Here is a 10,947-nt window from a genome sequence, read left to right as displayed (position 1 = left end):
TCTCTGTCAAATAAATAAATAAAATCTTAAAAAAAAAAAAAAATTCTCCTTACTTTGCTATGTAAATTCAGAACACATTTTATAAAACACAGTGGATATCCTTATCATTCCAGTTAAGTTTTTAAGTGTTTCATTAAAATAGTGCTGGGCCTGCTAGAGTTTCTGCCCCCAGATATGGATAACTCTACTAATGTAAAATCACTGCCTGAGCAAAAATGTAACTTCTCAGTCATTCAACATTTACTGAGTGCTTCCTTTCTTTGAAAATTTTAAAATTATTTACTTGAACAGGTATAAAGCACATAAAAAGAAAAGGTACAATAGGATATACAATGTTTCTTCCATATCCTTTATTTATTTACTTTTATTTCAATTAAATTAGCCAACATATAGTACATCATTAGTTTAAGATGTAGAGTCCAATAATTCATGAGTTGATGTGCTCATCACATCACCTGCACTCCTTACTGCCTATCAGCCAATTCCATATCCTTTTAGATATTCAATGGCTATATAACAGCTGTGTAAGTAGATTTATTTTCTCCCTACAAAAGAAAGTATACTATACACTATGTTCTACACCTTGCTTTTCCCTTTATTATTTATTATATTAGTGATCATTCTGTATCAGAATTAAAGCTACCTTAAAAAAAAAGATTTTATTTACTTATTTGAGAGACAGCAAGCGAGAAAGTGTGAGTAGGAAGAGAGGCATAGGGGGAGAGAGAAGCAGACTCCCCACTGAGAAGGGAGCCAAACGTGGGCTCAATTCCAGGACTCTGGGATCATGACCTGAGCCGAAAGCAGATGCTTAACCGACCAGTGACCCAGGTGTTCCAAAGATACCCTTTAAATACAGAAGCACCTAAATTTATTCACAACAGTTCCCTGCAGATAGATACTTAGATTGTTACCAACACTGTGCTATACCAATGTCAAGTTTCTATTACTATCTACCTGGATTATTTATTTTTTAAAAAGATTTATTTATTTGAGAGAGTGTGCATGTAACATGACACACACTAGAAGAAGGAAGAGAGAGAATCTCAGTCGTCACAATGCCCAACGTGGGGCTCAATCTCAGGACCCTGAGATCAGGACCTGAGCCAAGACTGAAACCAAGAGTTGGACACTTAACCAACTGCACCACCTAGAGGCCCTCTATCTACGTGGATTTAATTAAGGTTCTAAATTCAAGTAACAAAGCCTCTGTTCTAAAGGCATACTGATAAAGACTCTAGCACCTGAATTTGTCCCAGCAGTTTTTTTTCTTTTATTCCTTTTCTTTATTCCTTTCCTTTTCTATATCATAATACAGATCTTCCTTATGATCTGAAAAACCCATCCTAAATTGAAAATATCCTAAGCCAAAAATGCGTTTAATACAACTAACTTAGGGGTGCCTGGGTGGCTCAGTTGGTGAAGTGTCTGCCTTCAGCTCAGGTCATGATCCCAGGGTCTTGGGATCAAGTCCCACATCAGGCTTTCTACTTAGCAGGGAAGTCTGCTGCTTCTTCTGCCTGTTACTCCCTCTGCTTGTTCTCATTCTCTCTGCTTGTTCTCTCTCTCTGACAAATAAATAAATAAAATAAAATAAAAATTCACCTTACAAACCTCATAGCTTATACCTTAAATGTGTTAGAATACTACATTAGCCTACAGTTGAGCAAAATAATCTAATCCAAAGCCTATTTTATAATAAATTTTTGAATATCTCATATAGTTTATTGAATATTGTACTGAAAGTAAGAAAACAGCTGTATGTGTACTGTTTATCCTCGTGGATCACATGGCTGACTTACAGCTGTGGCTTGCTTCCAGTGTCCAGCACCACAAAAGCATCACACCAGGGGCGCCTGGGTGGCTCAGTGGGTTAAGCCACTGCCTTCGGCTCAGGTCATGATCCCAGGGTCCTGGGATCGAGTCCCACATCAGGCTCTCTGTTCAGCGGGGAGCCTGCTTCCTCCTCTCTCTCTCTGCCTGCCTCTCTGCCTACTTGGGATCTCTCTCTGTCAAATAAATAAATAAAATCTTAAAAAAAAAATAAATAAAATAAAAATTAAAGCTTAAATATGGGGCGCCTGGGTGGCTCAGTGGGTTAAGCCTCTTTCTTCAGCTCAGGTCATGATCTCAGGGTTCTGGGATCAAGTCCTTCGTCAGGCTCTCTGCTCAGTGGAGAGCCTGCTTCCTTCGCTCTCTCTCTGTCTCCCTCTCTGCTTACTTGTGATCTCTCTCTCTGTCAAATTAATAAATAAAATCTTTAAAAAAAAAAAATAAATAAATAAAAACCGAAATATGGTTTCTACTGAATGTGTACTGCTTTCGCAGCATTGGAAAGGCAAAAAATCATTAAGGCAGGGGCACCTGGGTGGCTCAGTGGGTTAGACCTCTGCCTTTGGCCCATGTCATGGTCCTGGGATCAAGCGCCACATTGGGCTCTCTGCTTAGCAGGGAGTCTGCTTCCCTCCCCCACTCTCTGCTTGCATCTCTGCCTGCTTGTGATCCCTGTCTGTCAAATAAATGAATAAAATCTTAAAAAATAAAATTATTAAGGCAAACCATCATTAATCAGGGACTGTCTGTATAGATGGAAATTTTTACTTACTTTTTCTTAAAATTTGTTTTTTTTTTTAAAGATTTTATTTATTTATTTGAGAGAGAGAGACAGTGAGAGAGAGCATGAGCGAGTTGAAGGTCAGAGAGAGAAGCAGATTCCCCACGGAACTGGGATCCCGATGTGGGATTCGATCCTGGGACTCCGGGATCATGACCTGAGCCGAAGGCAGTTGTCCAACCAACTGAGCCACCCAGGCATCCCTTAAAATTTGTTTTTATTGTGGTAAAATACACATAATATAAAATTTATCATCTTCACTCTTTTTAAGTGTTCAGTTCAGTGGTATTAAGTTCATTCATACTGTTGTGCAAGTATCACCACCTTCTACCTCCAGAACTTTTTTCATTTGCAGAACTGAAACTCTGCCCCCATTAAATAGTAACTCCCAATATCCCCCTCCTGAAGGCCCTAGTAATCACCATCCTACTTTTTGTCTCTATGATATTGACTATTCTTTTTTTTTTAAAGATTTTATTTATTTATTTCACACAGAAAGAGATCACAAGTAGGCAGAGCAGAAGGCAGAGAGAGAGGGGGAAGCATGCTCCCCGCTGAGCAGAGAGCCTGATGTGGGGCTCAATCCCAGGACCCTGAACCACAACCTGAGCCGAAGGCAGAGCCTTAACCCACTGAGCCACCCAGGCACCCCGATTTTGACTATTAAGTACCTCTGTAAGTGGTATAGAATATTTTAATTCTTAAAGCAGCTGTACACTGATTTCCATGTAATATAATCAATGTATATGACTAAGTAGATGTTATGAGTTGAACTATGTCCTCCCCAAATTCATAAACTGAAATCCTAATCTCTAGTACCTCAAAATGTGACCTTATCTGGAATTAGAGTTAATAGAGTCATTGCAGATATAATTAATAAAAAGGAAGTCATACTGGAGCAGGGTAGGTCCCTAATCTAACTTGACTGGTGTTCTCATAAAAGAGAATTTAGGACACAGACACACTGGGAGAATGCCACGTGAAGACTGGAGTCATGTTGCTACAAGCCAAACAACTACCAAAAGTTAGAAAAACGGCCTGAAACACAACCTTCCCTAGTACCTTCAAAGGGAATATGGCCCTGCAAACACCTTGATTTTGGATGTTTGATCTCCAAAGCTGTGAGACAATATATTTCTTTTCTTCTAAGTCACCCAGTTTGTTACAGCAGCTCTAGGAAACTAATATATAGTAAGTATGAACCCTATTTTACAAATAAGGTTACTGTCAATTATTAAAGCATGTATTATCTTTTGCTCTTTGAGCAATGGAGCATACATCTGTGGTAAATTCAGAAAATACCAACACTTGGAATAGAATAGACTAAAACCTAGGAATATTAAAAGTTACTGGAAAGCTTTAGAAATTAAAGATTAAAATATCAGTATTTATCTATAATTAATAACAAGTGAATATATTCTAAAACTTGCCTAGTAGAATTTATATTTTATCATTTGATCATTAATCTAATTAAATCTGTACCATTTTTCTTTATCCAATAAAAATTACTGGTTTGGGCAAATGATCAAGTTCTTTTTAAATACTTGATACACTCTTTTTGTTGAAAACATAAAATTTTGCTTAGATGTAAATGATTTCTAGTCATGGGACACCTGCGAGGTTCAGTTGGTAAAGTAGCTGCCTTCAGCTCAGGTCATGATCCCAGGGTCCTGGGACAGAGTCCCATGTAAGCAGGGAGCCTACTTCTCCCTTTCCCTCTGCTCCCTTCTCGTGCTTGCTCTTTCTCTCTCTCTACTGCTCTCTCTCTCTCAAATAAATAAAACCTTAAAAACAAATTTCTAGTCATTTTTGATGTTCATTTTCTGTTGAAGCTTACTGTTCTACTTCCATCTAGTTATTTTCCAAGCTGCTTGAACAGTATCTGGAAGCATCAGCCCCTATTACTCACTTGCCAAATCCTGAGTTCAGATTTTTGCTTTCTTCTTAAGATGAATAGAAAAGCACCTGGAAGCCAAAGAAAATGTTCTTCCTGTGATAAGGAAAAATAAAAACAACATTACGGTAAGGATACAGCCCTCACTTGTATTATATGCTTCTTTGTGGAAAACTATTTCAAATGAATGAAGTTATTGTTATTATTATTTTTAAAGATTTTATTTGTTTGACAGAGATCACAAGTAGGCAGAGAGGCAGGCAGAGAGAGAGGAAGGGAAGCAGGCTCCCCACGGAGCAGACAGCCCCATGTGGGGCTCGATCCCAGCACCCTGGGATCATAACCTGAGCTGAAGGCAGAGGCTTTAACCCACTGAGCCACCCAGGCACCCCGAACAGTTATGTATTTATTTATTTATTTTTAAAGAGATTTTATTTATTTATTTGACAGACAGAGATCACAAGTAGGCAGAGAGGCAGGCAGAGAGAGAGAGAGAGGAGGAAGCAGGATCCCTCCAGAGCAGAGAGCCCAACGCAGAACTCGATCTCAGGACGGGATCATGACCTGAGTGGAAGGAAGAAGCTTTAACCCACTGAGCCACCCAGGTGCCCCCCGAACAAAGTTATTTTTTAAAAACATCACTATGGGGCGCCTGGGTGGCTCAGTGGGTTAGGCCTCTGCCTTCAGCTCAGGTCATGATCCCAGGGTCCTGGGATCGAGCCCCACATTGGGCTCTCTGCTCGGCAGGGAGCCTGCTTCCTCCTCTCTCTCTGCCTGCCTCTCTGCGTACTTGTGATCTCTCTCCCTCTGTCAAATAAATAAATAAAATCTTTAGAAAAATAAAAAATAAAAAAAAATAAAAACATCACTATGGGGTGTCTGAGTAGCTCAGTCATTTAAGTGTCCAATTCTTGTTTCCCCTCAGATCATGATCTCATGGGTCTTGGGATCCAGCCCCAGTAGGACTCTGATCTCAACCCGGTGTGTGTGGGTGTGTGTGTTGGTGGTTGGGGTATGTGTGTGTGTGTGATCCAGCCCCAGGAGGACTCTGATCTCGACCCAGTGTGTGTGTCTCAGTGTCTGCCTGAAAGATTCTCTCCCTCTGCCCCTCCCCACACCTGTGCTCTCTCTTTAAATAAATCTTAAAAAAAAATCATCATCGGGGTACCTGGGTGGCTCAGTTGGTTAAGTGTCTGCCTTCCACTCAGGTCATGATCCCAAGGTCCTGGGATCAAGCCCCTCATCAGGCTCTCTGCTCAGCAGGGAGTCTGCCTCTCCCACTCTCTCTCTCCCTCTGTGCTTTCTCTCTCTCAAATAAATAAATAAATAACAATCTTTTTAAAAAATAATAAAAAAAAATTATCAAAAACTATTCAGGGGCGCCTGGGTGGCTCAGTGGTTTAAAGCCTCTGCCTTCAGCTCAGGTCATGGTCCCGGGGTCCTGGGATTGAGCCCCACATCAGGCTCTCTGCTAAGCAGGGAGCCTGCTTCTTCTCCTCCCCTCTCCTGCCTGCCTCTCTGCCTACTGTGATTTCTGTCTGTCAAATAAGTAAATAAAATCTTAACAAAACAAAACAAAACAAAACACCAAACTCTTGAATCTGTGGTTCTCAAGTTTTTATGGTACACTGTTCCCACTAAGAATCTGATGATGCTATGGTCCCTCTTCTCTCAACAGACCTTTGCTTTAATATAGATGACCACACCCCTCTGTTGTAAGGTAGGAAGGAATAATGTTCTGTTCCTTTCCTCTGCCTGTGTATTTTCTTTCTTCTTCTAGATGAAACTGAAAAAAATACTCCTGACAAAAGCAAGAGAAAGGTCTTATTTATAAGGAAGCTATTTCTTTACCAGGTATTTCCAGCTTTGCTAAATCAAGGACCAGCAAAAAGCACACCAGAAAATATTCATCCCTATTATGACATATCAGTAGAACTGGACCCAACTAACAAGCCAATTCTAAATAGGCTTCGTCAATTTAGAAACCTAGTAACAGAACTTTCCAAGAATTTAACTGAAAGACCGAATGAGAAGTTATAAAAACCCACATTATAAAAAAAATCCCACAGACAAGAACCGAATACAAATGACTTGACAGTATTATATTTGGCAACACCACCACATTACACAAATTACGTTCTAATAATATTTCCCCAAACTCTTTCTCATTATCTCTCTAAATAATAAATAAAAATTTACACTGGCTCCTTTAATTCTGGAAAACAACTGTGAATTCTACCGGGACCTAGAGTCAGTCGAGATTAATGCGCCATTAAGCAATTACCAGGTCATACAAGGACAAAGATGCTTACTCGGATCTTAAAAGTTTGAGGGGTGCGCGTGGGAATGAATGGATGGGTAGCAAGAGAACGTGAATGATACACACAAATGAAAATCCCGGGGGAGAACCTGTTAAACCGAATCTCAAGGTCAACGGACCAGGACACAAATGACTCAGGGCCCCAACAGGCCTCGACTGATATCGGAGACTCAGGCAAAACAGTGGACACGAAGCCGTGAGGTGAAGAATATAAATAAAATCAATAAAGGTATTCTTTAACAAATAAACCGTTGGACGACGCAGCGGTTGGCAGAGACACACCCGCGTGAGTGCACTCACCGGGGAACAAACCGAAAGCACAAAGGCGGCCAAAAAGGCACTAAGAAGGGCAGCGGCGGGTAAAGGACGAAGTGTTGGTGCGACACACCCCGGAACGTTTGCACGGCCGCCCTGGGCAGCTCGGAAGGGAACCCCCGCCAGGCCGAGGCCCGCGCCCGCCGCAGAGGCAGGCTCCGCGCGCTCCCATCCCCCGGCCAGACTGGGCCGCGCCACCTCCTGCTAGTTCCCCGTCACCTGCCTTCTTCGCTTACCTCGCACCGACTAGCAGACGCACTGGACACTCCGGGGGCCTTGCCGCCCCCGGCCCAACGGCCGGCTCGCAGCGGCACGCCTCACTCCGCCATCTTCGCTCCTTCCCGAGTCCGCCAACCCTGCGGCAGCTGTTTCCACAAGTCCCGCCCCCACATCTGCCGCTGAGTCCTGACTGGATAACGACTTGCGCAAGCGTACTCTCTTCCTGCTATAGGTTGGTTGGGATGGACGTCTGTCAATAGGGCTGACCCCACTCTTTTAGATCGGTTTTTTTGGCGGGCGGGGGGAGAGGGGATTGGTCCCAGGGTTGAGGTATGGGGAAAAATTTTTTTTGTAATTCGCTTGTTAGGAATGCAAAATTATTTCCGCGTAGAAGCGGTGTCACTTGGTGGAAAGGTAGTCTGGCTAGGCCGCATGACAATTTTAAGCCACCTTAAGTCAACTATACTGCTAATAATTTCATTCTTGGACCGGGAGCTTTTAATCCCGGACATAATACCACACCTAGGCAGACAGTATAATAGCTCCGATTTGTATCTGATTGTGTCTGACTCGTTTTCCATTCGTAAAGGGCCCGAACGTCAGACCGCTGTTTCGCTGTTTCCAGCTCTGGTCAATACAGGAGAGCAAATTAGTTTCTCTTGAGGATCCTTCTGCCAAATGCCAAACCGTTATAACTGACAGTTTTGTTGCTTTTTACACTCAGCTGTTGGGCTCTTGAGATCCTTTCTAAAGCTATTGTTCCAGGAGGGGCATGTAGGGTAATTAGAACTTGCTATTACACGGTGCCACGGTGGCTCCCAGATCAGAGACATTGGTCCTCAAACACCACTAAGGCTGTCAGTTGGGCTGCTTCCTAGAAGTATGGATTCCTAAGGCTGCATCTCTTTGAGATCCAATTCCTAAAGTCCTCGGATGAAGCTAAGGAGTCTTATTTTTACAGAAGCTAATTATAAAGGGCAACTAAGGGAAAAACCTTCACTTAAATGGGGGCACCCAGCTCAGTCAGAAGGGCGTGCTACTCTTGCTCTCAGGGTTGTGATTCAAGCCCCACTTTGGACATGGAGCCTACTTAAAAAAAAAAAAAAAAAAAAAATCATACTTAGCAGTGAGCCTTCATACTTTCCCTTTAAGATCAGAAACTAATCAAGGACACAGGCTCCCTTCACCTCTATTCAACATTGTACCGGAGGGTGTAGTCAGTGCAAAAAGGCAAACAAAGGGCATCCAGATTGTAAGAAACAAAACTGCCTTTATTTCCAGGTGATGTGATCCTTTGTTAAAAATCATAAGAAGCATGCACAGAGCAAAAACAAAAGTACTGGAATTTTGGGACGCCTGGGTGGCTCAGTGGGTTAAGCCGCTGCCTTTAGCTCAGGTCATGATCCCAGCGTTGTGGAATCGAATCCCACATCAGGCTCCTTGCTCAGCAGGAGGCCTGCTTCTCTCTCTGCCTCTGCCTGCCTCTCTGCCTGCTTGTGTGCTCTCTCTCTCTTCCTCTCTGGCAAATAAATAATTAAGTAAAATCTTACAAAAAAAAAGTACTGGAATTTCTATGTTTAGTGAGGTTGCAGGATACAAGGTTAAATATTCAGAAATCAACTATTTCTCTACATTAAGAACAAAAATGAGATTAACAACTGCATTCATAATAGGATCAAAAAGAATAAAATACTTAGGAAAAAATTTAGTAAAACAAATCCAAGACTTATATGCCAAAAATAGAAAATATACTGAGAAATGAACATCTAAAGTACAGAGACTTTCCATGTTCATGGTTTGTCAGACTCAGTATTAAGACCTGAGTCTTAATAACCAATTCTCAAATTGGTTAGATTCAATGCAATACCTGACAAAATTCTAGCACTTTTGTGTGTGTGTGTGTGTGTGTGTGTGTGTGTGTGTTAGAAATTGACAAGCTGATCCTGAAATATATAAGGAAATACCAAGGACACAGAACAGCTAAGCCAATCTTTTTTTTTTTTTTTTAAGATTTTATTTATTTGACACACAGATATCACAAGTAGATGGAGAGGCAGGCAGAGAGAGAGAGAGAGAGAGAAGCAGGCTCCCTGCTGAGCAGAGAGCCCGATGCGGGACTCGATCCCAGGACCCTGAGATCATGGCCTGAGCCGAAGGCAGCAGCTTAACCCACTGAGCCACCCAGGCGCCCCTAAAAAAATACTTTTTAAAAGATTTTTTTTTTTTAAGATTTTATTTATTTATTTGACAGAGAGAGACTGTGCCCAAGCAGGGGGAGGGACAGGCAGAGGGAGAAGGAGAAGCAGGCTCCCACTGAGCAGAAAGCCCCTACGTGGGGCTCAATCCCATAATCTCAATCCCTGAAATCATGATCTGAGCTGAAGGCAGATGCTTAGCCAATTGAGCCACCCAGGTGCCCCCCAAAATAAAAAAAATATTTTTGTAAAATACTGTTATATATATACATGGGGAACCTAGTAATTATGTTATGAACAATAGGCAGGAATTCTAGATCATCTAGGTAAACCTCCCTTGTAATTTAGGAATTCTGCAAGATTCCTGACAAAAATGGTCCTTCAAATTTTGCTTAAGCGGGGCGCCTGGGTGGCTCACTGGGTTAAGCCGCTGCCTTCGGCTTAGGTCATGATATCAGGGTCCTGGGTTCGAGTCCCGCATCGGGCTCTCAGCTCAGCGGTGAGCCTGCTTCCCTCTCTCTCTGCCTGCCTCTCTGTCTACTGTGATCTCTCTCTGTCAAATAAATAAATAAAATCTTTGAAAAAAAAAAAAAGATTTTGCTTAAGCAATTCTAGCAACTAAGGGCTAGGGGATACACTAGTTTTGGTGATATCCTGTTCCTCATTTGAATAGTTTCATAATTATTGAGAAGTTCTTCCTTAGGAGTGCCTGTCTGGCTCTGTTGATAGGAATATAAAATTCTTGACCTTGAGGTTGTGAGTTCAAGCCCCACGTTGGGGGTAGAGATTACTTAAAAAAAATTTTTTTTTAATTAGTTTAAAAAAATTCTTGGGTGGTTCAGTTGGTTAAGTGTCTGACTCTTGCCAACTCAGGTCATGATCTCAGGATTGTGAGACTGCACCCCACATTGGGCTCCACACTAGGTGTGGGGCCTGGCTTAAGATCCTCTCCCTCAGGGAGCCTGGGTGGCTCAGTGGGTTAAGCCTCTGCCTTTGGCTCAGGTCATGATCTCAGGGTCCTGGGATTGTGCCCTGCATCAGGCTCTCTGCTCAGCAGGGAGTCTGCTCCCCTCCCCCGCCCCCTGTCTCTGCCTGCCTCTCTGCCTGCTTGTGATCGCTCTCTGACCAAAAAATAAATAAAACCTCTTAAAAAAAAAAACAACATTTTAAGATTCTCTCCCCCTCCCCTTTCCCCCCCCCGCACTTTTTTTTTTTTTTTTTTTAAGATTTTATCTGTTTCTTTGACACATAGAGATCACAAGTAGACAGAGAGGCAGGTAGAGAGAGAGGAGGAAGCAGGCTCCCCGCTGAGCAGAGAGCCCGACTACCCCAACCTCTTAAAAAAAAAATGGAATTGTTTCTTTTTTTTTTTTTTTTTTGTTTTAAAAAA

At 42.2% G+C, this 10,947-nt stretch overlaps 1 long non-coding RNA gene across 1 annotated transcript in view; it reads right to left on the bottom strand.

Moving 5' to 3' along the window:
- LOC131999648 (uncharacterized) overlaps nucleotides 1-7,503 on the bottom strand; it is a 22,179-nt gene extending 14,676 nt beyond the window's left edge. The window contains exons 1-2 of the long non-coding RNA XR_009399082.1: nucleotides 7,380-7,503; nucleotides 4,524-4,604 (exon numbers count right to left, since the gene is read on the bottom strand). This is a non-coding gene — a long non-coding RNA (uncharacterized LOC131999648). The remainder of the gene's footprint in view (nucleotides 1-4,523; nucleotides 4,605-7,379) is intronic.
- Between the last annotated feature and the right edge of the window lie 3,444 nt (nucleotides 7,504-10,947).

This window comes from Mustela nigripes, chromosome 13 (assembly GCF_022355385.1).
Source record: "Mustela nigripes isolate SB6536 chromosome 13, MUSNIG.SB6536, whole genome shotgun sequence".
In the NCBI taxonomy this organism is placed as follows: domain Eukaryota; kingdom Metazoa; phylum Chordata; class Mammalia; order Carnivora; family Mustelidae; genus Mustela; species Mustela nigripes.
Note: the sequence above shows the minus strand (reverse complement) of the source record. Positions and strands in the feature narration are given on the sequence as shown.